Source organism: Ceratotherium simum, chromosome 23 (assembly GCF_057802395.1).
Source record: "Ceratotherium simum simum isolate JZ-2026a chromosome 23, ASM5780239v1, whole genome shotgun sequence".
Lineage (NCBI taxonomy): Eukaryota > Metazoa > Chordata > Mammalia > Perissodactyla > Rhinocerotidae > Ceratotherium > Ceratotherium simum.
Genome location: NC_141922.1, coordinates 33,930,677 through 33,957,500, shown reverse-complemented (window position 1 = coordinate 33,957,500; position 26,824 = coordinate 33,930,677). Strand labels below are relative to the sequence as shown.

General features: G+C 36.8%; 1 protein-coding gene and 1 pseudogene across 2 annotated transcripts in view; one reads left to right on the top strand and one right to left on the bottom strand.

The window, feature by feature from the left end:
• ZFPM2 (zinc finger protein, FOG family member 2) overlaps positions 1-26,824 on the top strand; it is a 444,555-nt gene that overhangs the window by 380,999 nt on the left and 36,732 nt on the right. The gene's annotated exons all lie outside the window — the stretch shown is intronic.
• On the bottom strand, positions 2,500-3,001 carry LOC106801934 (large ribosomal subunit protein uL11 pseudogene; annotated as a pseudogene).

Below are 26,824 nucleotides of genomic sequence, written 5' to 3'. Positions count from 1 at the left end.
GATTTATAATTTGTTCCTAGCTGAAAAAGTGAATAGAGAATTTGTGATTTTTTAGCAGTATTTGGTGAAAATATAAACATGTGCCCTTTAAGAAAGCAATGATAACAGTTGCTTTTAGACAACTAATCCACTAGAAATGAAAAAAATCTTGGATACGTTGTATTTTACAATTGATTTTTTAAAGTTGGTCTTCTTTGTTTTGTCTTTTTTATTTTTTAAAAGGCTTCTAAACCTGATTTACTGTATTTATAAAAACAACTCAGTTTTTACCATTTTATTTTAATAGCAGCTTCTTTCCCAATGGAAAACAATTTTTAAAGCTCCTATTTAGGATGGATCGTGAGACTCCTAGTTTATGTAAAATATTGTTATTTTTAAAAAGATTTTTAATTAACAAATAGTATTATAAAAATAGATTTTAAAAATGGACATGGTGAAGGTTTTAGAATAATCCATAAAATGTATACTTATCTCCAAATTCATCAAGTTGTATACATTAAATATGTACAGCTTTTTGTATGTCAATCATATCACAATAAAGTGATTTAAAAATTAAAAAATAAAATGTAAAAAGATACCACCCAAAAATTTGGTGATCATTTTATCATAAATATACAACTTGAGTCATTTTTAAGTCATCCAAACTTTGTTACGGGTGGAAATGTGAATTTTAATCTGTGTTGGCAGGAAGGAAGCACACATTTTTGCTGTTCTATATATTACGTGACTACAAATTCTGTTTCCCTGGATGTGTGTATCCAGTAGGTAGACCAGCAACATGCAGCAAGCTATGTTAAGCTTTCTCATGAGGACCTCAAGGAAAGCAAGCTAACTCCTCCCTTATCTCCTTTTCAAAAATTTGACATCTCTGTAAACACCTGGAAAGATGATTATTTCCCAACTTGTGCACAAAAGTAATATTATTATTGATAAGCTGTTAAAGACATGTCAGTTTGATTTACTTTTTTATTAAGAGATATTTTAAATATTAATGTTTAAACATCTACCTATTTTTAAGCATTAATATTTTTTCTCTAATATAGTGAAATTTTAATGTGACATGATCGTTAAAAATTTAATGAACTGAGATAGAAATCAAATCACATTGCAGATGCCAATAAATCTATGAGCTAAAGTGGGATTCCCTAAGTGTAGAGACCATATTAGGAACGTAAACTTGAATAAAAGGTACTTCTGTAAACTTCTGGTATACTTCTGCAGTTTAGACATTTAGAAACATTTGCTAAGTTAATATTCATCTCAGTATGAATGGCTTTGACCTTGAGCCTCTGGTACACTTCAAGATAGTTTAATTTACTATATTAACACTAGCCCAATGGATATCATCTTCTTAAGGAGCCAGTTTGGCATCCTTTGAAAAGTAAGCAGATAAAAATAAAGATTTTTTTCAATAATTAGAACACAGGGCAAACAGTTGGCATTTATTAACTTCTCTCATTTCTTCCCTACTGTAGAATAAAAAGCCAAGCATATTGATAATTGTTCAGACAAACCCATGAGTCGTATTATCATCACTGCACAGACCCCTTAGAAGCAGAATAAGAAATTAATAAACACTTGAGGATTTATTGATGCTTGGGTTATTTATTGGGTTTGCCAATGATTGGCTACACATGGAATAATATTCCACAAGAATATTATAATTTATTAGACAACTTATTCACTATCTAAATATATGAATTCTGCTTTTGTACACAAGGACTATTTCTTCTACTAATACAGTGCAAGTCCTTACAGACATTTGTTCTTTAAGTAACATCTCTAATATTTTTAATTAACACCAGATAAAATATCCCACTCTTCATATTGAATAATAAACTGATATAACCACTATTATTTCATCAATTCATTAATAGTCTGCATTTGGTCAATAAGTACTTCAAACTTTTTTCACACAAAATTCTTAATTCATTCAGGTAAAATGTATGCATATGTGCATACAATTATGCATATGATTTTTTTTGTCGTTGTTGTTGTGAGGAAGATCAGCCCTGAGCTAACATCCATGCTAATCCTCCTCTTTTTGCTGAGGAAGACCGGCTCTGAGCTAACATCTATTGCCAATCCTCCTCCTTTTTTTTTCCCCAAAGCCCCAGTAGATAGTTGTATGTCATAGTTGCACATCCTTCTAGTTGCTGTATGTGGGACGCGGCCTCAGCTTGGCCGGGAGAAGTGCTGCTTTGGTGCGCGCCCGGGATCCGAACCCCGGGCCGCCAGTAGCGGAGCACGCGCACTTAACCACTAAGCCACGGGGCCAGCCCTATGCATATGATTTTAAGGTGTTCATGGAACTATTGAAGTCTATCTGTGGCCTTCTTTAGGTTTACAACTTCAGACTTGGTAGACAAGTGGGTTTGTGTGCATGACAGTCTTGAGCATAAATCTGAGAAGATTCCCTACCAAATTATCTTTACATTTCATAAAGAGACTATGTAACCTCCACGTAACTTTTTTTTTTGGTTGTCAAACTATCCTTTATCAAAATGTTTTCCTTTGTAATTCTTTACTAGTTGGGCATTTTACCATACTACTGTTGATGTCATCGATGATGTTATGTGGGTGGCAGCCATCAACATTGCAGCCTACAAAAACTGGGCAGTCCCCAGGATCTCTTTAATGGTTCCAGAGAGTTCCCTGGCCAACGATTGGTGCTGTGTCTGTCAGACAATATTGACAATTTCATCAAAATTACTGTTTTTATTGTGCTTAATATTTTTCTGCTTCTTTTGACAATTTTGATGATCGGGGCAGAGGCAGAAGGTACCATTTCAGTCTGAGCCTGTCTGTTCTGAACAGTCAGTTTCACTGTAATCCTGACCCTTCTAGTCACTGGTTGCCTTGGCTATGTCATCACCAACCTCTTTTGGAGTTAGATTCAGGGGACTGACATTGGGGCCAGGGCACTTGTGGCACTGACTTCCCCACCAGTGCACCCCAGGTATATGACTTTGATCTAGTTGGGGTCAAACTTGGGTGGCATGGTGGAGGCGCCTGGTGTGGGATAAACACGGATGTGGGACCACCGAAGAAACTTGCACCTTGTCCTCTTCTGATTGGAAAGCCCTCCACATAACTTGGGAGTGCAAACTGGTGCAGCCACCATGGGAAACAGTATGGACATTCCTCAAAAAATTAAGAATAGAACTACCATACGATCCAGCTATTCCACTGCTGGGTATTTATCCAAAGAACATGAAAACACGAATGCATAAAGATACATGCACCCCTGTGTTCATTGCAGCATCATTCACAATAACCAAGACTTGGAAGCAACCTAGGTGCCCATCAAGGGATGAATGGATAAAGAAGATGATGTGGTATATACACAATGGAATACTACTCAGCCATAAGAAACTATGAAATCCAGCCATTTGTGACAACATGGATGGACCTTGAGGGTATTCTGCTAAGTGAAACAAGTCAGAGGGAGAAAGTCAAATACCATACGATCTCACTCATAAGTAGAAGATAAAAACAACAGACAATCACATAGAGACAGATAGGATTGGTGGTTACCAGAGGGGAAAAGTGGAGGGAGGAGGGTGAAAGGGATGATTAAGCATATGTGTGTGGTGATGGATTGTAATTAGTATTTGGGTGGTGAACATGATGTAATCTATATAAAAATTGAAATATAATGATGTACACCTGAAATTTATGTAATGTTATAAACCAATGTTACTGCAATAAAAAAAATAAAAAATAAATGTCAATCTTTTGTTGTAGAGGGTGCTATCTTGTAAAGAAATATTATAATAATATTTCCTGTCTATATATATCTTCTATATAATTTTGCTGTGTTCCAGAACACAGCCAAAAACCTATAAAGAAGAGAAAACAAACAAAAAGCACTTAAATTTAAATGTAGGTATACATTTCAATATATGCAAACATAGATTTTGATTTAAACAAAAACCTAGTTAGATACCACAAAAGGTTTTGTATTCTAGTCTAACACTTTATTATTAGAAAAGTCCCTCAGATCTCTGAGAACTCAGTCGTAATTTAAGCACAATCTATATAGACTAGTTAGTTGGTTTTCCAGCTCACACTGGATTAAAAAATGAAGTATTTGTTGGCAGCAGGAACGCTGGCAATATTGGGAAGTGAACAGCAAAAAAAAAAAAAAAATCCTACTAAAGAAAGAAAAAATATAAATGCCAGGTCCTTAAGGAGTAAAGTGACTACGTCAATAACCCTTAAGAGCACTTCTGTAAAACAATGCATGCTTCAAATGTTTCTCTGTGCTCTGACCTCAGCTTAAGGAAAAAAAAAGGAAATACTTTAGATTTTAGGAAGAGTTCTACTAAAGAACGGTCAAGTTACATTTGGCCTTCAACATGTAACTAATACAGATCGAACAACTCAATCACAGATTATAACAAATAAATGAAATGTAGTTGTAATCTTTTTTGCCACATTATTTGATGCATACTGTACGTGTTAGTGTGACTACCTGAATTGCACTAAAGGTTTTTCTGTGATTTCTATGTTCAGTAATTTCCTTAGGTTGTTCCCGTCTACTGGGATTGTATTTATGAATATTCATGTTATAGGGAGGAATACACAAGCATATGGGGGATGTGTTCTTGGCTACAGAATACCAGAATTCCCTGTAACCCGTTTCATAGAAATATTCAGTTTGGATGAATTTTGCTTTCTTTTCCTGAGAGAACAGTTTCAGCTGTCTTGCTTGTCGGTATCTTTGATTGCTCTTATATAAACAGTAAAGACACTTTGCAGCTATAGTTTTTCCAGGGCTTCTGGGCAGATACGCTTTTAACAGCTTCTTTCAAGTCTTCTTAGGAATGTTTCAGAAATGGTAGGTTAGAGGTTGGTGCAAAAAAAGCTGACAATTGTAAGGACAGCACTGCCATACAAATAATGGATGTCATGCGTTCAGGTCTATTTCAGGGACGGTTGAATTTTTATGTTTCTCTCCACAAGTTACTTCCTTATAACCCCCTTTTCTTTTCCCTGTATCCTCACCTAACCCCAGAAATTATTGTATTTGGCTTAAAATTACTGAAAAATGCTCCTTACTGGGGCAGACTGGCTAATGGACTTAGGTCAAAATAATGGATCCTGAAGACAAGGAAATCCACCCAAATCCTATCTTTATGCTCTTCTTAATTTCATTCCATGCTTCACAGTCAAAGCTGGGTTCAGAAATGGCAACTGTTACACAGCATTTAAATCCATTTGCCTCATATAGGCCTGTTTTGTCGGAAATAAAATATTTCGCAAGCACACTTTTATCATCCTCTTCCCTGTCTCCTGCAAAGGTTAAAACATAGAGGAAAGGAGAAGAGAGAGAAAAAAGAATTGGTCAATATAAATATGAGAGATATTGGCTAACGCCAACATAGTAGTGTTTATTCTAATGCAATATGAAGACTAAAGCAATAAAAAGATAATGGTAAATTATTTTCATAGCATAGAAATATGCCTTAAAGCCAAATAACATTGTAAAAATAATAAAATTAGCTTTAATTATGGGTGTGCAATTCTATATTATTAAAATACCAGAGAATTCCAGCACACTAATGTATGCTGATAATGATTTTAGAGTCGTGGAGAATAGACAGAAAACAATTTTCTTATATTACAGAGCATAAGAAATACAGTAAAAAGTTAAAATACTGGCGTATTTTATTTATTCAACATATAGTTCCTGCATGCCTACTGTGTGCCAGGTGTTGTCCCACACATCAAATACAGCAGTGAACTTCCTTCCCTTAGGAGCTTATATTCCAGTAGGAGAAACAGATGATAAATAAATGCACAAAATGTATACTTTGTTATGGAGAAAAATAAGGCAGAGAGAAAAATAAAACACAAAGGAGGTTTGAAATTTAAAATAGGGTGGTGAGGGAAAATCTCACTGAGAAGGGGACATTTGAGAAAGTCTAAAGGATATAAAGGAGCTAACCATGCAGTTGTCTTAAGCAAGAGTATCCCAGGTAGCAGCAGGAGTGTGTTGCCATCTGCCATGAACAGCAGGGTGGCCCAGGGTGGCTGGACAGAATGGAGGAGGAAGAGAATGGAGCAGATGAAGCCAGAGGACCCAGCAAAGGAAATTAAGAAGGAGCAGCCAGTGAGGTCAGAAGAATACCTGGAGAGTGTGCTGAGTGGAAGCCAAGCGAAGAAAAGATTTCAAGGAGAAACTGTGTTCAATGTTTCTGATATTCAAGTAAGACAAGATCTAAGAAATGACCCTTGGATTTATCGATGTCTTTGGTGATGTTGACAAGATCAGTCTCCTTATAGATGTAGGAGTGAGCACCTATTGGCGAGTCCAATTGGGAGATAGCAAGCAGAGATACCTATTTCAGGGAGTTTTGTTTTAAATGGAAGCAGATCAATGAGAGCTGGAGGGTTTTTATTTTGTTATTGCTTACGATGAAGAAATCATGGTATGTTTTCAGCTGATGGGAGTGATCCAGTTAAGACTGAAAAATTGATGTTTGTAGGAAAGAGGGGGGCACCTAGCACCCAAGTGGGAGTTGACCTTAAATGAGGGCATGGTCCACACATCCATAATAGTGTCATGAGAGCGGAACATATGGACACTGGTGCATGTAGTTGAGTTGAGGTGGAGGTGGAAATGAAGTACTCTTCTGGTTACTACAATTTTCTGGGTGAATGAAGAAGCAAAGTTGAGAGAGAATGGATGGAGAATTGGTGTTGGAGAGTGAATGGACTAGGGAAATGTAATAGGATTGTTGGGAAACACTACTGACCCACTTAATGTTATTGGTCGTGAATTTAAAACAGTTGGAATTGCTGTGTGTTTTTCTTCAGCTAGTCTGCTGCTGGGTATAAATGCAGAGTAGGTGGAAAGCTGTATTGAACAAGGTTGAGATTTTGCCAGACTAATCCAATGAAGCAAGAGGAGGTGAGGGAGTGGAGGATATTTGCAAGGAAGGGCTTATGATGAAGGACACAGTGTTTAAGCTGGGTAAACCGGGGAGTAAGGACATAAGGGGATGAAGGACAATGGGAAAAAGGTGGCAATGTTGGATTTTAGGTCCTAGTGAAGTTAATATTGGAATGAAAGTTTTAGACACAGTGAATTAGAAGGATAGGAGTTATGGTTTGTGAATGGGATGCTCGGATGTGAAATTATACAGGGGGGATTTAAAATTACTAGCAATAGGGGCCGGCCCCGTGGCTTAGCGGTGAAGTGTGGCGCGCTCCGCTGCTGGCGGCCCGGGTTCGGATCCCAGGCACGCACCAACGCACCGCTTCTCCGGCCATGCTGAGGCCGCATCCCACATACAGCAACTAGAAGGATGTGCAACTATGACGTACAACTATCTACTGGGGCTTTGGGGGAAAATAAATAAATAAATACATAAATAATAAAATTACTAGCAATAAAAAGGCCTGGAGAATGAGTGGTCGGAAGTAGGGTAGGGTAAAAAGCAAGATCACTCTATGAGAGGAGGTCATATGATTGTCTGTCTGGATATTGGGGATTTTGCCATTACCAAGAATTAAATCTGGAGCAGTATATGAGAAGATCCAGGAGCTAAGTTTTCGAGAAATGATAACAAATGACCTGAAGTCTCTAAATGACTGTGGTAAGCAGGGATAGTCTGATAATATGAGATTCAGAACAGGGCTTTAGAGTAGGAAGGAGAATAATCTGCAGTGAGGATTGAAAACTGTTCCACCTTCAAGTTAAGTGATGTGCAGTTCATGGGAGTGAAATCAGCTACCACTCAAGAGGGAAGGAGCAAGGAGGCAGAGTGAATGTTCATAGAAGAGGTTGAGGCTATAAAAGATTTTGCTGGTAATTTCCCTTGAGTACCAGTGGAAGGGTTTGGGGGAGCTGGTGAAGGACAGGATAGGAGATGTCAGTCAGTCTATGTGGGGGCTAGACTATGAGAGTGAGGGTCATGGGACACCTGGGCTTCTACGAATGACTGATAAAAACTGAGATAAAGGTTACAATAAGATTAGTTTTGATTGTTTCAGAACTTGGAGAATGGTGGTAAGGCTATGAGTGTCCCTGAGGAATAGTATGGGGCTGGCCAGGAACATGTAGAGTCCTGGTCTCTTCACTCTCCAGAGGTGATATGGAAGTAGGGAGGGGTAGTCTTATCTGAAACACTCAGATCTCTGGGGACCTCATGACTCCCTTTGCCCAAACAGTGAACTCTTCCTTGATGAAACAGGCCCTGTGTGCCTATGATTCTTGCATTTCTGTGCTTTATATACCAACTCATGTATTGACGCAGAGGCTCACAACAAATGATCTTCCTTTCAATTACTTTTGCATCTACCCTAGGATGAGAATGAGCATATTATACTGCCCTCTTTCCAGCATGTATATTTAATGCACACATCCACGAGAATGCATTTTTTTCCATCAGCCCAAACTTCATACGTTCATAGATTTCTTGTATCATTCTCTACTTAGTTCAAAGCACCTGATTTTCCCTGAAGGACAGCTGCAAAAAATAACAATAATAAATATCTGAATTTTTATTGGAAAGGCATATGGACTTTTTCACCCTTCAACATAGGAGATCATTTTTAAGTCAAATCAAGTGAACCTCAAACCTTAAAAGCATCATAAATATGGATGTTGAGACATACAAATAGAAAAACTATGAAAATGATATCCTGCTATCTACCTCCCTTTCTCTTCTGACTTGTCTACAAAACTAGGATTGGGCACGTGGAGGAACACTGACTTCCTCCCTCTCCTGGCTCTTTATCATTCTATTTATAGCTCCCCGTGGAAGTGTCTACTCTTAAACAGTGAGCCCTGGTGCGTAAAGCATGCTTGAGCACCTCCACAGATAGCAGATAAGCAGCACTCCTACCCACAGTCCACCACGTTCCCAGCACTAGGAACCATGGTCCCACCTCCACCCTAGAATGGCCAGGAGGTCTCTTACCTATGTACAGTCACATGTGCACTCAACACATTGGTGTTACACTTCAACTAGACTTGGCGATGTAATGTAGATCCAAAATAGATTAAGTCCGTGTTCTCACAGAGGTTACTATCTAGTCAGAAAGACAGATACTAACAAATGTATAATCATAAACTTGAGTCCATCAAAGAAAGGACCCCAGTTCTTTGATGGCATATAACCAGGTAAACATACCCAAACTGTGTGTAGTTTCTGTGTGTGTGTGTGTGTGTAGGGAAAGGTGAAGGAAAGCTTTCCTGAAGAAGTGATACTTACATGAGCTGAATTTAAAGGATGAATTTTTAACCAGACAGAAAGAGGATGAAGTTTTCTAAGCAGCGGGAACAGCATGTGCAAATGGCCCACGGCAATGAGTGAATGGTACATTTGAAAATTTTAAAGAAAGCCAGTGCAGCTGGAATAAGGACAGAGAAATGACTTGCAGGCAGCCTGAGCCATATCATTATATACAAACAATTGCATGCTGTTTATCTCACAACTTCCTGTAGGAATTCTTTGCTCTACTTTGGCAATTCTTGGCGTAGTCAATCTCAATTCTCTCAATGATTTTGAAGGAACAATAGGGATTGTACATATGTTACTTCTTAAGCACCCACAGAATTGTCTACCTAGCGAGCTCTAGCTCTTCTTTTCATAACCAGCTTGAACATCACATCTTCTCCATCTCCTTAGTTTTTAATGTATCCTTATGCTATATAACCCCTAACAAACTGTAATATGGTATTGGCTTACTGTATTACACTCCCATACAGTCATGTGTCACTTAATGACGAGGATATGTTCTAAGAAATGTGTCTTCAGGCAATATCGTCATTGTACGAATATCATCGAGTGTACTTACACAAACCTAGATGGTATAGCCTACTACACACGTAGACTCTCTGGTACTAATGTTATGGGACCACCATCGTATATGCAGTCCCTCATTGATCGAAATGTCGTTATGTGGCACATTTCTGTACAGAGACTGTATTGTCTACCCAGTGCCTCACAGAGTGACTACCTAATAGTAAATAGGTCAGTTTACTACTGCTCAATAAATGTTTATTGAAATGAATTATCTTAAGCATTTCAGATTCTTCAGATAAAGGCATCACACAGAACATCTTGTTAGTATATGTGCACGGACAGACACTGTTTCATGCATGTGTTTCCTGAAATAAAAAACAACAAACACAAAAACATATATTATAACTGGGCTTAATAAAAGAACTCATAGAAAGGTATTTTTGAAAAAATACCTAGTTAATTAAACAAAACAAGTTACCAATGTTATCTTGAACGTATATGTGTTATATGTTGTAGTAAAACATGGTTATCAAGCTAGAACTTCAGAGAGCTGTGCTTTCAGGGTAGGATATGTTTGATTACACAGGATTTGTCATTTGTTAGGAATATTTTAGCTTGCTCAGCTTCTGAGAATTAAGAATAAATTTGACAAAAGTCTTAACGTGGTAGAATTATCACCAGTTTTTTAATTCATCCCAGTTGCGATTTTAATGTCCTCTTGTGTACAGAAGAATGACAGTTCCATCCACTGAATTGTATAAATGCCCAACCAAATAAAATGCTTATTTTAAAAAGAAACCTTGAAGTATAAGGGATGTGTACTGAAAATATCCTTTTTCCCCTTTGGGTAGAGGAGTGGTCAGTGGCTTATTAGAAGGTGTTTTTATTCGTTACATGGCAGAGTTACAGAGTCTCCAGTGTGTCAGATAAAAACTTTCTGGCTCAATTGTTCGGACTTTTACAGCTCTTTTCAAAACAAAGCTGAGTCATAGTAGAATGATACCATTCCCAATGTATTTATGCTAGGAATATTTGTGGAAAATATGTCATTGGTGACTACCATTATTTAATTATAACTGTTTCAATTAGAGTGTTCAATTGGAATGTTAAACTTTTTCCGGTTAGTATTCCCCATTGCATGAAACACCAAAGTATAACAAATGCTCATTTGAAATGTGTTTGTTTTATTGGCATACAGGTACTGGTCATAAAATTATTACTTCTAAGAAAAGCTATGTGAAAATATGTGAGAGAATAATCTGTACTCTCTTAGCATATATATATATATATATATATGGTAACTATGGAGGGTGTTTTTTTGTTGTTGTTCTTGTTTTTCGTGAATTTTGGCAAGTGGAGATAGCAAATCTGATCCCAAACCTCACTGCTTCAGCAGTAAACATTCAAACCTAAATCAGAAACAGTTGCCTCTGTTTCCCTTTGTTAAGGCTGACACAATCTTTAAGTTGACTGGAGGAAACCATGCTTGGTATTGCAAGTACTAAATATCGCCTTAAGGACATTCTCAATTTGCCCTCCATTGCTGGAATAGAACTGAAAATTATGAAGCTAGTAGGTGTGTAAAATAATGCTATGTTCAAAACATTTTATTTTTCTCTGAAATATATGGATGCTTGAATAAACTCAAAGGGTGTGTGACACAGAAAAAAACTTTAAATAGCAATTAAGGCATTTTTTTTTATTTCATCATATAAAGACAAGGAAATGTAATGGTTTTAATAATTAAGGATGCAGACTAATGCACACATTTTGCAGTACTAATAAAAACTTCCTGTTATCATCTCTATTTTTAAGAATGAAGAAGGCATTTCCTTAATGCACTTCACTGCTTCCCTTGCCAGCTCTGTTCAGGCTCAGAATTTGATAATAACATTTCCAAATAGTAAAAATAAAAAATGGCATTAAAAATTGATTTAAGTCCAACTTTCCAAATCACTTAACCCAAAGGTTAAGTGCTACTGCACTTGACCTAAGAGAGAGTTTGGTCCCCTTTTATAAGACCTGAGTGTAAAGAATAAAGACAGCATTTTTCTTCTTCTCTTTTTTAAAGAAGCCACATGTAATGTTCTCTGAGTTAAGTTTTACCATTCATAATGAATGCAGTCTCGCCATTCAAATGCGACCATAAGTACACAGAAGATAAGAATTTAATTAAATGTAGATTAAAACCAAACAGGAAAACACACTAGCTGATAATTTTATCCCATCCTCTGGCCATATTTTTTATACTTCCTTCTTGTTCTTCTTTGGGCTATAGCTTATCAACATGCCGATAGTACCATAACTCATTACATCTGATGGTGCAGTGGAAATGTGCGGGCTCTGTGCTTGGATTTCCGAGGCACTTAAAATGCAAAGCATGTAAATGTCTCTGTTAAATATACTAGTGTGTTAACACTGGTGAAAAGGAGGTGACTCTGAAGAAATCCTTAAACCTCTCGCAAGATGCATCAGTATTACATAGTAGCAAATGGAATTTTCAAAATGGAACCAAGTCATGTACCCACACGAATATGCTATGGCTTACTATTTTGAGGTTGAGCTCCTTTAGCAGTTGGTCAGATTGAGTGCCAATCAACTTGCTTAGTTTACTTTAACATATGTAGAGTTTGGTCCATAGGCATTTATATCTCTTTGTAGGAGAATATTTTTTCCATTGTTGACTGTAATGTAGTAACACAGTATCTTTGTGCTTGAATGTTCTTCTCATTAATCTTATGTAGAACATCCCTAAACGATCTCCTATTATTTAATCTGAATCTGTTGGGATTATGAAGATAGAGGCCACAAAACATGGGTGATAAAAGACAGAAGGTATAGAAGGCATTAGTTATTAAAACAATTTGTATATATTATTTGTGTTTAATCAGTTTATCTTGTTTTCCTAATATAATCATTTCTAAGCATTATAGAAAAAGGCAATGAACAGTTAGAAAAAATCTTGGTCACTGTAAAGGAAGGCTGTAAACCAAACACAATAATTTTAAATTCCAAAAGAGAATATATATTGGATCTATCAATTAAATATTAAGCTAAGGTTTAGAATGTCAATGCATTCTTCAATGTGCAGTCTTGATTTATTAAGCACCAGTAAAGTCTAACTGAGTCACTTATACATTTGCATTCTCTGTATCTAAAACTAAGAGCCCTAAGAAGTGTAACATACCTTTTTTTAAGCAAGCACACAATGCAGAGGGTATTCTGTATTTTGAAAGATAAATAATTGGTTGCCTTTTTTTTTTTTTTTTTTTTGGCAATAGGGTATTTGGCTCACACTGAATAGAGTTTTTCAATTAAAAGCTCTCTTAAAAAATGATTTCGATTTTTGCTTCTTTAATGTAATTTTGAAGTTCTTGATGGTTTGAAGTACTAAACTGAATGCACCACTTTCTCTGCATTAATTGTCACATGACCACTTTACACTCAAGTTAATATATGATACGTTGACATAGCTGCTGATTTTGCCTTTAAAAATAAATCAAAAGGACTAACTCAACTTTCAAAGATAGCAAAAATTTCACCATCTAGGGGAACAGTGTTTGATGGCGTGAACCTATATTTTCTTGCCATTAAATCACTTGGAAAAATGAGAGTCACAGTATAGACATGAACGGAAGTTCCGACACCAGCTGGACATAGTGGCTTTATCTAGACTACTGGAGACATTGCTTAGGCATCAGTAATATTCTCTATCAACTCGTTTTCCTTTGGTCCCCTTTTCATAAATTAGTTTCAGTGGTGATATTAAGAAGAAGCAAAATAAAACTACAGAAAGCAAAATGAAAGTGCAAAATGGAGGAACATATTTTGGGATTTTGAAAGAACACATTAGAAATCCTTTTGTCTGCTAAAAATTTTTAAAACTAAAAATATAAAAAGAAAACTGACCATGTAGTCTGCATGTATCTGTAATGTGTAGGAGGTAAAATTACTAGTCTCTAAGGCACTCTAAGAAAATGATGAGATTAAAAAAAAAAATCTCTGGCATTCCATGAGAGCAGAGAAAGATTTCTTTAAACATTTAGTCTAGTAAATTCTTCCCTTTTATCAAACATATATCTAAAGGCAAAAGGAGAAACATGTTTCTATGAAGCTCGCATTACTTCTTCCGCTCCAATCTACTTTAGATTCTCTTCCTTTAAGAAGATCTAAGAAACTTGAAGAACCCCCTGCACGCCTTGCAGAACACTCTGATGGTGTATCCTGGTCGTGGTTGTGTTTCTCTCCTCTCTAGGACTGCGAGCGCTTCAGGAGCAGTCCTGTACACGGTGCCAAATGACTGTTAGGTCATAACAAACAGATTTTATTTTTTAAGATTGAAGAGCATGAGAGAGAAAGAGGGAGGGAGAGGGAGACAAGAAGAATGGGAGGGAGGAGAGAGAAAGAAAGGGAGGAGGGAAGAAAGGATAGGTAGAAGGAAAAAGGAGAGGAAAACAAAGGGAGGAAGGGAGGCCAAGAGGAATTTAGCCACCCAGGAAAACACTCTTCTGTGATCTCTAGCACTGTGTCAGGCTGGAAACGGTGCTGGTTTCAGAAGAATTGAGAATTTGAGCATAACAAATATTTTAGGGAGAAAAATATCTAGGTAAGGGTGTGAAAGATTTCTCCTGGGCCGCATCAATGAGTGTCAATGACAGAAAACGAAGACCAAATTTGTATTTGGTAATGCTTTGTCAAGGGCAGAACACAGAGAAAAAATGGGACTAATATTTACTGAATGCCTACTGTGTGATGAAGCTTTATATATTATTTTATTGAAATCTTAAAAAAAAGAAATCCTGTAACCTGAATTATCCACATCTTACAAATGCAAAAACTAAGTCTCAGTGAGTGTGAGTTACTTTCCTACCGTCAAAGAATGAATAGATTCCAGAATGGTGTGCACACAGAGATCTGTCTCTCTGTCTCAGTAGCAATCTATACTTGTCTGTACAACAAACCCTGCTGTCCCCAGGGGTACCGTTTTAGTTAATTGTATGTATTTTATCCGAAATGAAATTGCCTTACTAAATTAATTATTTGAAAAAATACTTTACAAGCTAGTATATACTAAAAGATTTTTTAAATTTTATAAATGTGTAACATTGTGATTTTTAAATCCATATGATTCAAGAAGAATGAAATTAGATTAGTATAATAAAATCTTTCAGAAAATTACAAAAACAATGCATATTTCTAAGCTGTGTGTTAGGAAGTTATTTCTGTGGCAATTTTATTGGGGTGCTTAAGAGATTAGAAATTTTAGTCCATATACCATGTGTGTCTATGTTGATGATGTATCTTTGGTTACTACACTTTGAACTGTTGTTAAGGCTGAAATGAGCGAGAGTAATGCTCATGGTTTGCTTGATTCAGAAAAACAACATTGGCAGAGCACAACCAATTTTGCCAAGAGGGAAATTGGTGAAATGTATCTTAGAAGCAACTATGACATTTTAAATGTAAATGTAAGAAACCCATTTTGGGGGAAATATACAAAAAGGATTTTCATAAAACCGGGCTTACCCTGGAACAAAGCTACTAAAATAGTTTCAACCACACAGGATATTTTAACTCTACCCTTTGTCTGAGGGAGACTGTGGTCTCAGCAAGCCCAGTAATAACTGAATTATCAGTTCAGCAGGCAGACTTTTAAGTGAATACAAGGTAGATTTTTCCAATCAGATTTGGTGATTTCTTCACAGTATTCTTTATGTTAATCAGGTGCAAAGAGGAGGGAAACGTGAGGAGGGAAAATGTTTCCCTACCAGTAATCACACCGTGCAGACTTGAAACATTTTTACTAATGCTCAAAAGTACAAACCTGGTTTCATTGCACCTTTACAAACTGTGTTGTGGTTTCACAGGAAAACCAAAATGGATTGCAGGAGTCTGCAGGGCTAGGAAAAAAATGTGTATCAAATAATTAAATAAGAATAATTATGACAGAAACTAGCAGTTAAAATATTATTAAAATATTTCTGTTAATGGGTAGTGAGAGTCACCTCCATGGCAATGGCAAAATTGGAAGTCAAATTCTAACTAATGCATGTTACAGCCTTAAACAATAACACATTCTTCCTGGAAAACTAAAATGACAGGTGTAGCCATTGATGCTTCAAGCATATACTCTGACCTCAAGACTTGCAATCTGCTACAGTCTGTAGAGCACATACTGTGGAGTTAGAATTATGCTGAGGGAAAGAAGGACTAGAAAATGTTGCATAGGAACTTCATTTTATTTACTGCAAAATATGTATTTCAATGTCTTATGAAGATAACATTTTAAAAATAAAATGGAGATGAACATCTCCCTGGCTGCTTACTTCTCTTTCTCATTTTCTTAAGCACAAAAGGAGGTTTATGAGCGATGGAGGCTATATTCATATAGCTTTTTAAATGGGTGATGCTGTGGTATTTGACCTTAGGTAAATTGTTTTAAAAAAAAGTTCTTCAGCCGAGTGTCTCTTAGTTATATTTGAAACTGAATTCTTGCTGCATTCTTTATTTAAATGGTTTGCCTTAATGATCAGTGCTCATAGATTTCAAAATTATGCAAAAGATGAAAATAAAACCAGCATTAGTCGAATTCATATTTCTGAAATACATTCATTATTACATTTTGTAGTTCTCTACAGATCATTACTTTATGCTTGGTTTTGCTCATATTTCCCATTTTGTCTAATTCTCAGTCACAATTTTTACATTATAACCCACTGAAGATTTTATTTTTTTTTCATTTCAGCAACCATTATTTGAATCATAAAAAAATGCATTACGTATTCATAATGTACTGCTCATGTGACAGTTTTTGAACTTTAATATTCTTTTCTGCAATGTGCAGGCTTAGCAGCCTATAAAAGAGACATATTGTTTGTAATGTTTCTTACCCACAACAAATGATGTGATTCTGGGGTTTATGAAATGGCAGTAGTTTTCTAAATTTGTGATTCTTCTGTGTTCCGTCGTCAAGAACAGTTGTACATCTGCTCAGCACAGACTTTCCGAGACTATGAACTTTAATTGAGGAAAAATAATGAGGGTTCAGGGACTACTGATATGGAGTCGGTTGCAAAGCAGGTGCCCCACTGCCAGATCAATGGATTATTTACTCCTTTGTCATAAACAGGAAACGGTTGTTTGTGGTGACTACACGCATATTTTAAAGCCTGTGTACATATTTTCTCCTTCCTTGTCAACGTAGAACATTTTAAATCGTGCCTGGTTTATGATGTAACAAAACTATATAGAATAAGCAAACAACACTTGTTCTGTTTTAATAATTAACCACCTTGTTTGAAAAAGAACTTCAGGAGTGATTTCAAGAACATGCAACATCATATGTGCTCCCATCCCTTACCTCTCAACTCGTATGGTTGCAGTCATAAACCCTCTATATAATTGTCTAAATATTTTTCTGCCTCTCTTTATAGACATTTGAAAATAGAAAACCTTTTTCCCTATATATATATATATATATATATATATATAGGAAAATCTAAAATATAAATTGTAGATAGTTTTAGAATTTCATTAGGACACTCTAACAGTTTGTACAGGTTTTTTCAAACAAACTTGCGTAGAATTTTCTCGTGATATAATTGGGAGGTTGAAAGGGGCGGAGAAGCAAAGCTGAGTCCTTTACCGAGTACATAAAACAAGCACATTGGGCTTTCCGTAGGCATCTGATTTCTGAGTGTGCTGGAACTACCCCCGCCTCACCTGAGCAGGACCAACCCAGGAGGCGAGGGTCACCCCAAGGGAGCGTACTCCTCTGTCAGCGCTCCTCATTAGCAAACCATCACGGGGCTGTAGGATGCTTGGAATTAGCTGCAATTTCCACCATGACAAGTGACTTTTTGTGTTACATAATGATATGCTGGGAATTTTAATCCTAGGTTCTAGAGATCAGTGATTTAAATTCTAATGATGGGTTTTGTGGCGTGAAAGTCTGACTTTTAACACCTGGAGGTTGGAGACCATAGAAACCAAACCATAAACGTTATACCCAGAGCCCACCCATGGACAGCTCCTCTGAACCCTCAGACAGTTCACACAAACCTCATCTCTCAACAGAGTTGTTATAATTGAACCTGTTCTTGGGAATAGGTTCGTCATTTTTACTATAAATCACTTTTAATTCCTTTTGGAATTGGATTTACTACTGGAAGTCTGAGTTATGTTGGAAAGAACTGGCACTGGAGAAAAACAAATTTATGTTAAAGAAAAACTTGAAATTCTAAAATGCAAATAATTGAGCCTAAATCCATTAAATAATCAGTAACTTCAAAGTACCTTTAACCAAAGTATGATATTTGACAATCTGATTAATCTGCCTTAAAGTTGGAAAACACTTTAGTATAAAATAAATTTGCATTTTTCTTGTTTGTTGACTATATATTCATTGCTACATCATATAATAATGTAACAATGCATCTTTCCTACCACAAAGTGGTGGCAAAAATAGCATTAAATGTGGAAATAAAAATATTACTTTCATTTCTATTCATACCAAATAATTGCTACTAATTAAATGTGTCATTCTCTTTAAGTGAGGATTGGATTTTGTACTGATATTTCAGCAAATGGTCATACTCAGTATGGGTCTTGTAACATTGTTAGCATTTCTAGTGTGCTATTATATATTTTAAGAATATTTGTTTAGATTTTTAATTCATGCTATCTAAATATTATGTGCAAGTATTCACTGCCTAATATTTTTCTCTGTTACTAATTTCTGTAATAAATGCGGTTATCATGGTAAAGTGGAATTTCCCATCAGTACTGTAGGAATAAGGCATAAATGAAATCCACTTTTTTTTTTCCAGTGGGGTGGATGGGAGCTGTTAGTTTAGAGTCAACAAAATTTTCTTTGAGTCCAAAAGCTAGAATGGGAATCAGGGTAAATGACAATTATGAACAATGAAAGGTGTGGTTGCTTTATTTCTATCAATATGAGGGCTTAAATTAAAAGATAAATTGAAGTCACTTAATTTAAAAGCAAATGTTCAACCAAAAGACATTGAACTGGCTTTATAAAGAATTTCTTAGATCCACTGTCTTGAAAATACATAGCATCAGAAGTAGAATTATTCATTCATAAATGTATGCTTTATTCTAAACAGCAGGAAGTAGTAAGTTCAGGCTTCGAAGCTCTGTCATCTCGTGCAGAGATGAAAAGTTTGAGATGAAGTGACATCAATGAAAATCCTCTGCATAAAAGACATCAGGAGCAAAGTCTTTGTCTAGGACCCCTGATCTCTAGAGATGAATATTGTACCTGAATTTCTTGTTCTATGACCTGCCATTCTCAATTGAATCTAATTTCTCAAAAAGAATATAAGAAATGTGAATCATAAGAGAAAAGTGGTAGTGACTAATTTTTTTCTCTCAATGGAGGTAAAGCGTGTGATTTTTTTTTCTTTTTAACACAGATGTATCTGAGGGATAACAGAGAACAAACGAGGACATGATTTGTAAGCCCAAACATGACGGTTGCAAAATTGGCCCTGGCTGTAGAGGATTTAAGTAGCTATTGTTAGGAGGATTTTTGTAGTGGGCGAACAAGTCTGCCATGGATACAGACCTTCAATGTGTCTGCTTTCCCGCATTTTGTGATGGTCAGAGAAATTGAATGTGTGTGCACGTGTGTGTGTCTGTGTGTGTGCACACACACGTGCATGTGCCCGTGTGAGAGCATGCCTGCGTGTGTGTGTGTGTGTGTATTGTTGTAATAATTGTAGCAGCAGTCTCAGGAGAGACAGGGAAGGCTAACTCTGTTTTAAGGAAGATATTTAGTTTAATGAAAATACGGAAAAATACTGAAACCTTTAGTGTCTTGAAAATGACAGTTGATTTTCTAGGAAATAAAAGTCAAGTAAGAAAAGCATTTGAGAGACTCCATAGTGACTTTATTGACACAGTAAAAAATTATTTTCCAACTGAAGTTTTGAGCCTGCAATAAAACCTTTAAATCAAAAATTACCCGTATGCAAGGAGATTAAAGCATGCTGCAAGCCTTCAGAAATGCCATTTTCAGAATACCTTCTGATGATTATTGGTCTCTTTTTTCTGTAAAGTTCTATAGAGAGTATATTTTAATTAGCTTCCACTTGATACTCTTCATACACACTGCCCAACTCTGACCCAATGTCTGATCATATAGAATACATTACAAAAGAACTGGTCATTTGAGTGCTCTAATATAGCTTTGCATTAATGTCAGGCATCATTTAGACAAGGCATTAAAAGTGTTATTTTAATGACTGAAGTGTGTTGGGTAGAAGAGGCTTAATCTTTATAGGAAGAACAATTTCAATTAGCTCTAAAATATTAATTTGTTGGTACAACTATATACTGTAATGTATTTGGCTACAAAACATCTTCTGAATAATCCATTGCTAGAATCCACTTGTCTTATGATGTAACTAATACTGCCTTTAAAAACAAAGGGTGCTAATTTTATAACCGCCACGAATTAGTTAAAATAAAAAATAATTTTTAAAAACTTGATCATTTTTAGTGTTGAAGTCTTTTTCTATACCCCTTTCCCCCAAAGTAATTTGTAAGGCTATGAATAAAATATGCAATTACTGGCTAGTAAGATATTGAATGGGTTTTAAACATGATATGGCTATCTGTCTTAAAATTTTAAGAGCATTCTTATTTATTTGTTTACATGGTGAGTATAAGATATTCTCCCTGGAAACAATTTGTCTCACTGTGGAAAGTGTGAAAATATGGGAACAAAAATAACTGCATACCTTAATCCTACTATTGTGTTTCTGGGAACTAAAATTGCTACTGTTCTGGCTTTTACTCTCCTTGAATATCTCCCTGTAGCCTTATCTTTTCCATTGTAGTGGCTGTTTATTGCAACATCTTGGTGTTGGTTTTCATGGCTGTGCATGTGGCCCTACCTTAAGGTGTGTGAGAGTCACACAGGTAAAAGCCCTGTAGCCCTTTTAAAAAGGTGCTATTTTTCCCTGCAGCTAACCAAAAATCTGCAATTGCTTCATAGACTACTCAGGGGCTGCCTATATGAGGAGAAATGTAGGTGGCTCTAAAATGCTTGAACGCTATACGCCGATGTGGAACGCTTGTCTTCTGGCTTGTATGGCTTTAAAGCTCTTGTTACACAATACCAAAGCAGCTGGATGAAAAGTGAAAAACTCTGTTGGCTAGTCAAAGGTTTTATGCATCCTGACAAATGTCCCCAAACAGACTAATAAAGTAGGAACAATGGCTTTCATATAGGTAGGCCTAAAAAGCATACACAATCTTCTATAATTCTCCTAGTGACTCTCCTTGTCATCAGTGGCATTGGTCACATTTAACCAGACTCATTTTCAAGTATGTGAAAATGAGGTTTATTTTAATATAACTCTTGTGCAATGTAAGACCGGAGGGGGGAAAATGCTGAGGTTTATAGCAAAGCAGAGCCACACAAATGCAGTTTTTCAACGAGGTACAGGAGGCTTTTGTAGTAGATTTCATGCAGCAGTTGGCATTGGCAGTATTGCAAAAAGAGATGTATTCTGTTGTGCTCTGTTTGATCAAGTGCTAAACCCGTGTGATCAATAGAGAGACAGATGTCGGGTGCAGATGGCGATGCCGTGATACCTGGGGCAGCGCGGGCCTGCCAGAATGACAGAATGGGAACAGAGAAGAGCAGCAATGCAACAGAATGTGACAAATGAAATTAGGGTTTATACTAGTCGATAATTTACAGCTAATACAAAGTGACAGGAATTTTCAGTACCCAGTATATTTTACTTCCAGTAATGCTATAGCCAATAAAGGCATATTTCATGCAACATAATAAAATGAAAGCTGTGGAGAAATACAGTCCAACCATTTTTTATTATGTTACAACTTTTAAATTGATCCCTGAGAGAATACTAATAGCATGCAAGTCTTGTTAGAGTGACGTCTAAAGGCATTTTATCTCCAAATTTATAGCAGCCCCATCACTTACTCTCATTGTACATTAGACTGCAAGTTGAAGACAGACAACTCTGTAGTGATCAAAATGCATATGCTTTGCTTTAAAAGATATATTATTAAAGACTCTCAGTCTGTTTATAAAATTATAGAAACAATTATCAATTTCAACTTGTGAAATAAACATTTTAATTTCCTATATTAATGGGAATGTTTAAGCAGTCACCTGTGTAATTAAAAATGAAAATCTAAGCACATATTAAAAATTTGCCTCCACTTCCAGGCCAAAAGCCATAGTTAATGTATTTGGACTATATTTTATAGCTCTATAATTCAAAATACACTGAATAAAGACTTTGAAGAGACAACTTGCACCATAATGGGTAGGGAATCTGTTGATCTCTTTCTGTGACTTAGCCAAATTCCCCATATCCTTGAACTCACACATGCACTTGTGGTGAGCTGCTGCTAGTCTGGAATTGGTGTAGGGTAGAAGAGTAGAGCCACCCCTAAGCAAAACTATGTGGTGGGCTCCTTTCATTCAACTCTTACCTCCTTTGATTCTCCTCCTCCTCCTGGGCTTCTGGCGTTCTGAAGCTATGCCATGTCTGCAAATAATAACTTCATAGACCTGCTTATCAGTCTGGGACCTCTCTCCCCACCCACTTCCCCCATTATTCAAATATTCACTGAGCAATAGAATCCTAATATCATTTCCCAAGGCTTTATAATCATATCCAAATGGAACTCTAAAGTTGGAATTCTCACAATCAGGGGGTTGTCTGATGGGAGACGTATTGAAGAGTATAGGAATTTTCTAACACATACAGGTACAGTAATGGACAGCAAGACGCATGACTGCCTGTGACACTGACGCATGCATATTAATAATATTAATAGAAATATCCACGCTTTTAACAAACTTTCCTAAGAGCCTGCTTTGTGAATATCAAAGAAGACCCAAGACATATCTTTCAGCGGCAGTAATCACCAGCATCTTTCACTGGCTCAGGTGGGAACATTTACAAACTACGGCTTCAGTGAAAGGGGACAGGATCATGGTGCCCGCTGCAGTTCTGAAAATTTTGGGAGTCTTGCCTACCCAAGATAATGCTTGGCGGTTGAAAATCACATGCGCATGCGCGCGCACTCAGACACACATACCCCACACAATTTATTTACTCCACATACAATGGTAGTTATTTTTACATACCAGCTAGGCTAAATTACACCCATTATCCATAGTTATGTCGTAACTCAAGCTAATCTTAACAAGTATAGATGAATCCATGGCTTTAAAATGAATATTTATAATTACCAAAAGTAATATAGCAATAATATTCTAGATATTTCAATAGATGTTACGCTTTTGGGTTTGCCATTTCAGTTGTAATTTAAAAAAGTCTTTCTCCATTTTTTAGGAGCCTCATTGTGAAGTTTTAGTAACATTGATCAAAAACCTTAACTAGATCTTTAATAAAGACTGGTTTCAATGTGCATTTGTTAATTATTCTGATCTACCGAATATGAGAGCTGTTATAGAAAACGCTAGTAACTTTGAAGGCTCATACAGAAAGTACACCTTAGGTAGTTGGTCTGTTACAATATGAATGGATCATTCATTTCGGAAGACATCCATAGCTGGACCCAGAGTCATTATAGGCAACTCATGCTTGACCCCAAAGGCCTCCTGGTCTGTGTTAACAGGCATCTCTTGTTTGGATCATGACATTCCCTTCCAAAGATATTTTTAATATGCCATTCGTTAAGAGCTGGTTGGAGATAAGTACGGTTATGAGGTATTTAACTGGATTCTTACCTTTATGTAGCTCCATTTCATGCATAACTGTGAGTAAGCTTAGGCTTATAGAAAACCATTTTGTTTCATTTGCAAGCTCTAAAAACTCACCTGGAGTTGTCTCATGATGGCAGTATTTATTGGCGTGGTATCATCACATTACCCTATCTATCAATTTTGGTCTTTGAATCAGTTGAAAGGGACCAAAGTACCAGCCTTTTCATTTTAAAGATGAAGAAAGTGAGACTCAGGAAAATTAGATGGATTTCCCACATTCACAGAGGTGCGTGCTCCATAAGAATCCAGTTCTCTTGACTTCACCATCGTGGCCAAAGGTAAACAGAACACTAGCCAACCTGGGTTTCTTTACTAAGGCAAAACTGTTCTCCACAATCACAGCCGTATCCATTCTTAATGAGTCAACTCAAATCCCACCTTTTTTCCTAAGGCTTCCCCAACTGCTGTAGGCATAATGATTTTCTACTCCCCCAAACTCCTGTGACAAGTGATACTTGTATGATTTGGCTCGACACATGAATTGTCTCTTAATGACTGCATGCGTGTGTGTGTGTATTTACCACCCAACTAGATAATAGTTCCTAGAGTCCAGGAACTCAACTTTATTTATTAATAATCTTGAACTGTAATCATAGTAATAATGGTAAAATGATAGATGCATTTATGCATGAGTGAATTCAACCGTGATTTCTTTTCATTCATGACCCTCTCTGCTTATTGGTCGAAGCAAGGAGGATGCCTCCTTAGTGTTCCTGACCATTGGCAGGGAGAATGATATCCCTTGTTTTACCACACGTTTGTTGTTTGCCTACATGTGCTGGACATTCTGATAGGCTTTAAGGATACGATAGTGAACAAAACAGACAGGACTTATTTTCTGCAGCCCTGGAAGGTGAGACACTGAATTGCCTGAATTCCACAATTAACCAACAAGTGAGGTGAAGGACAGTATAGATACCAAGGCAAGGATATATGATTTCTATTTCATGGTACCGAGTTTGACATTTTTTTTAAAGCAAGCAACCGGGGCTTCTTTAGGGGTAAGACTATAAGAAGATGTATTTGAAAATGCAACAACCCACTTTTGAAAGGTCTCAGCACATTTCAGATCATATTTCCAAATAGGCAATAGACTCCAATTAAAACAAAAGCAAGTAATGAGGGGCCTTTTTTTTTTTTTAATAATTTTATTTATTTATTTCCCCCCAAAGCCCCAGTAGATAGTTGCATGTCATAGCTGCACATCCTTCCAGTTGCTGTGTGTGGGACATGGCCTCAGCATGGCTAGAGAAGCGGCGTGTCGGTGGCGCGAGGGATCCGAACCCGGGCCACCAGCAGTGGAGTGCACGCAGTTAACCGCTAAGCCACGGGGCTGGTGGCATAGTAGTTTACTTCACACACTCCGCTTCGGTGGCCCGGGGTTCGAAGATTCAGATCCCCTGGCACAGACCTACACACCACTCATCAAGCCATGCTGTGGCAGCGTCCCACATATGAAATAGAGGAAGATTGGCACAGATGTTAGCTCAGGGACCATCTTCCTCAAGCAAAAAAGAGGAAGATTGGCAATAGGTGTTAGCTCAGGGCCAATCTTCCTCACCAAAAAAAAAAAAAAAAAGCAAGTAATGGAGTGTATCATTCGTGCCTGAATCACACAAACATGAGCCCGTTCTCTGGTCTAGCCATTGTATATGTGCTGTACAATCCTCAGAACAACCCTAGAAAGTAGGAGCTATTACTCCATTGTGCAAAAGAATGAACTGAGGCTAAGAGAGAATAAACAATTACCCAAAGTAACATAGCTAAAAAATGACCAAATTATAATAGAACCTACAACACAAGTTTGTCATCTTCACCACCTTTTAAATTGTACTAAACTGTGTCATATTATCTCTGTTTCACCTGCTTCTATGTTGGAGGTCTTCTATAGATGATGTGAGTCTTTGAGGACTTATTCTATGGGCATCATGAACATTTCATACACGTGTCCACTGGCATCTCAGTATGTAGATCCACTGGGATCTAAGGCCTGCCTGAGAGTCTGGCATCATGGGACAGGAGAGGAGAAACCTACCACCCCGCCTTTATGAATACAGGCTGAGCACTGTGAAGGAACACTCCATGTAGTCTTTCACCCTCTGCACTCCACACTGCCTTGGCCATAGTGTGTGTTTCATGAATAGAGGTTAAGTGGCTGAATAAATTCATGATGAAAATTTCATCTCTTATTTGCTGCCTTATATTTTGTGCTACCCAATCTGACAAGGTAATGCTGGCCTATAAATTACAAATTCAAGAATAGAGAAAGTCAGTTAGACTGTGCTCTGAACGTTTTTTACATCTTTCTAAGTTACCGTTCTTTTTATAAGCTATAGAGAGGCTAAGGAAAATTCCTGATGCTTCAAGAATGCAGGAGTGGGCAGTTTCACTTCTGCACTGCTAATGTCTCTTTGTACTCAAGATGACTTGACCCATTGGTTGTATAAAAATATCTATTTCTCTGAATTCCCTTACAAACTTTTGTGTATTACTTTCCCTCTAAATAATATATTTAACTCAGAAAAGTGCAAGGCAATGGATTTCAGGAAACTTTCCAGATTTTAACAGGATGAACATTTTGTAAAAAGTTACAGGGAGTTTGATAGAAAAACAGTGATATCAAAAATATCAATTTTATTATTTGATCCCCAGCAATAGGGTGGAAACTCAATACATTATGAGAAGGACTGAAGCAAATAAATGCAATAAAATTGACAGATATAGCCTAAGAAAAGCAATTAAGAAACCCTTCTAACAAAAATGTAAGTAGTGGATTGTTTTAGTGCTGCTACTTCTCATAAAACATATATATTATATATGTTAATACATAGCCCTTTGAAAATTCCTTTGAAAATCAATTATGCTGCCACACATGTTCTTGACCTACTAAGAATACATGTAGTACTGATAATATTAATTCCAAGACGGTGCAAGGTCTTAGACTGAAATATTTATCTTTCCACAGTTTGGTAAAAATTTTAATACTCTGATGAGTGACAGACAGAACACTGAAATTTTTTTTTTTTTTTTTATTCATTTTTGATAACACAGAGTCCACAGAGTTAACACAAATCCTCCTCTCCAATAAAGACAGCCACCAAGGTCCTGATTACAGGAGGGGTCATAGCTCACTCCACTATCTATCCTCTCAAACCTTCATTTTGGTGTCACCTATATCATGTTAAACTGGCATAACTCCTTGTGAGTGGGCACAGTGCCAACATAACAGATGGCTCGGAGCTGGGCATGCCAAGGGACCAGTATG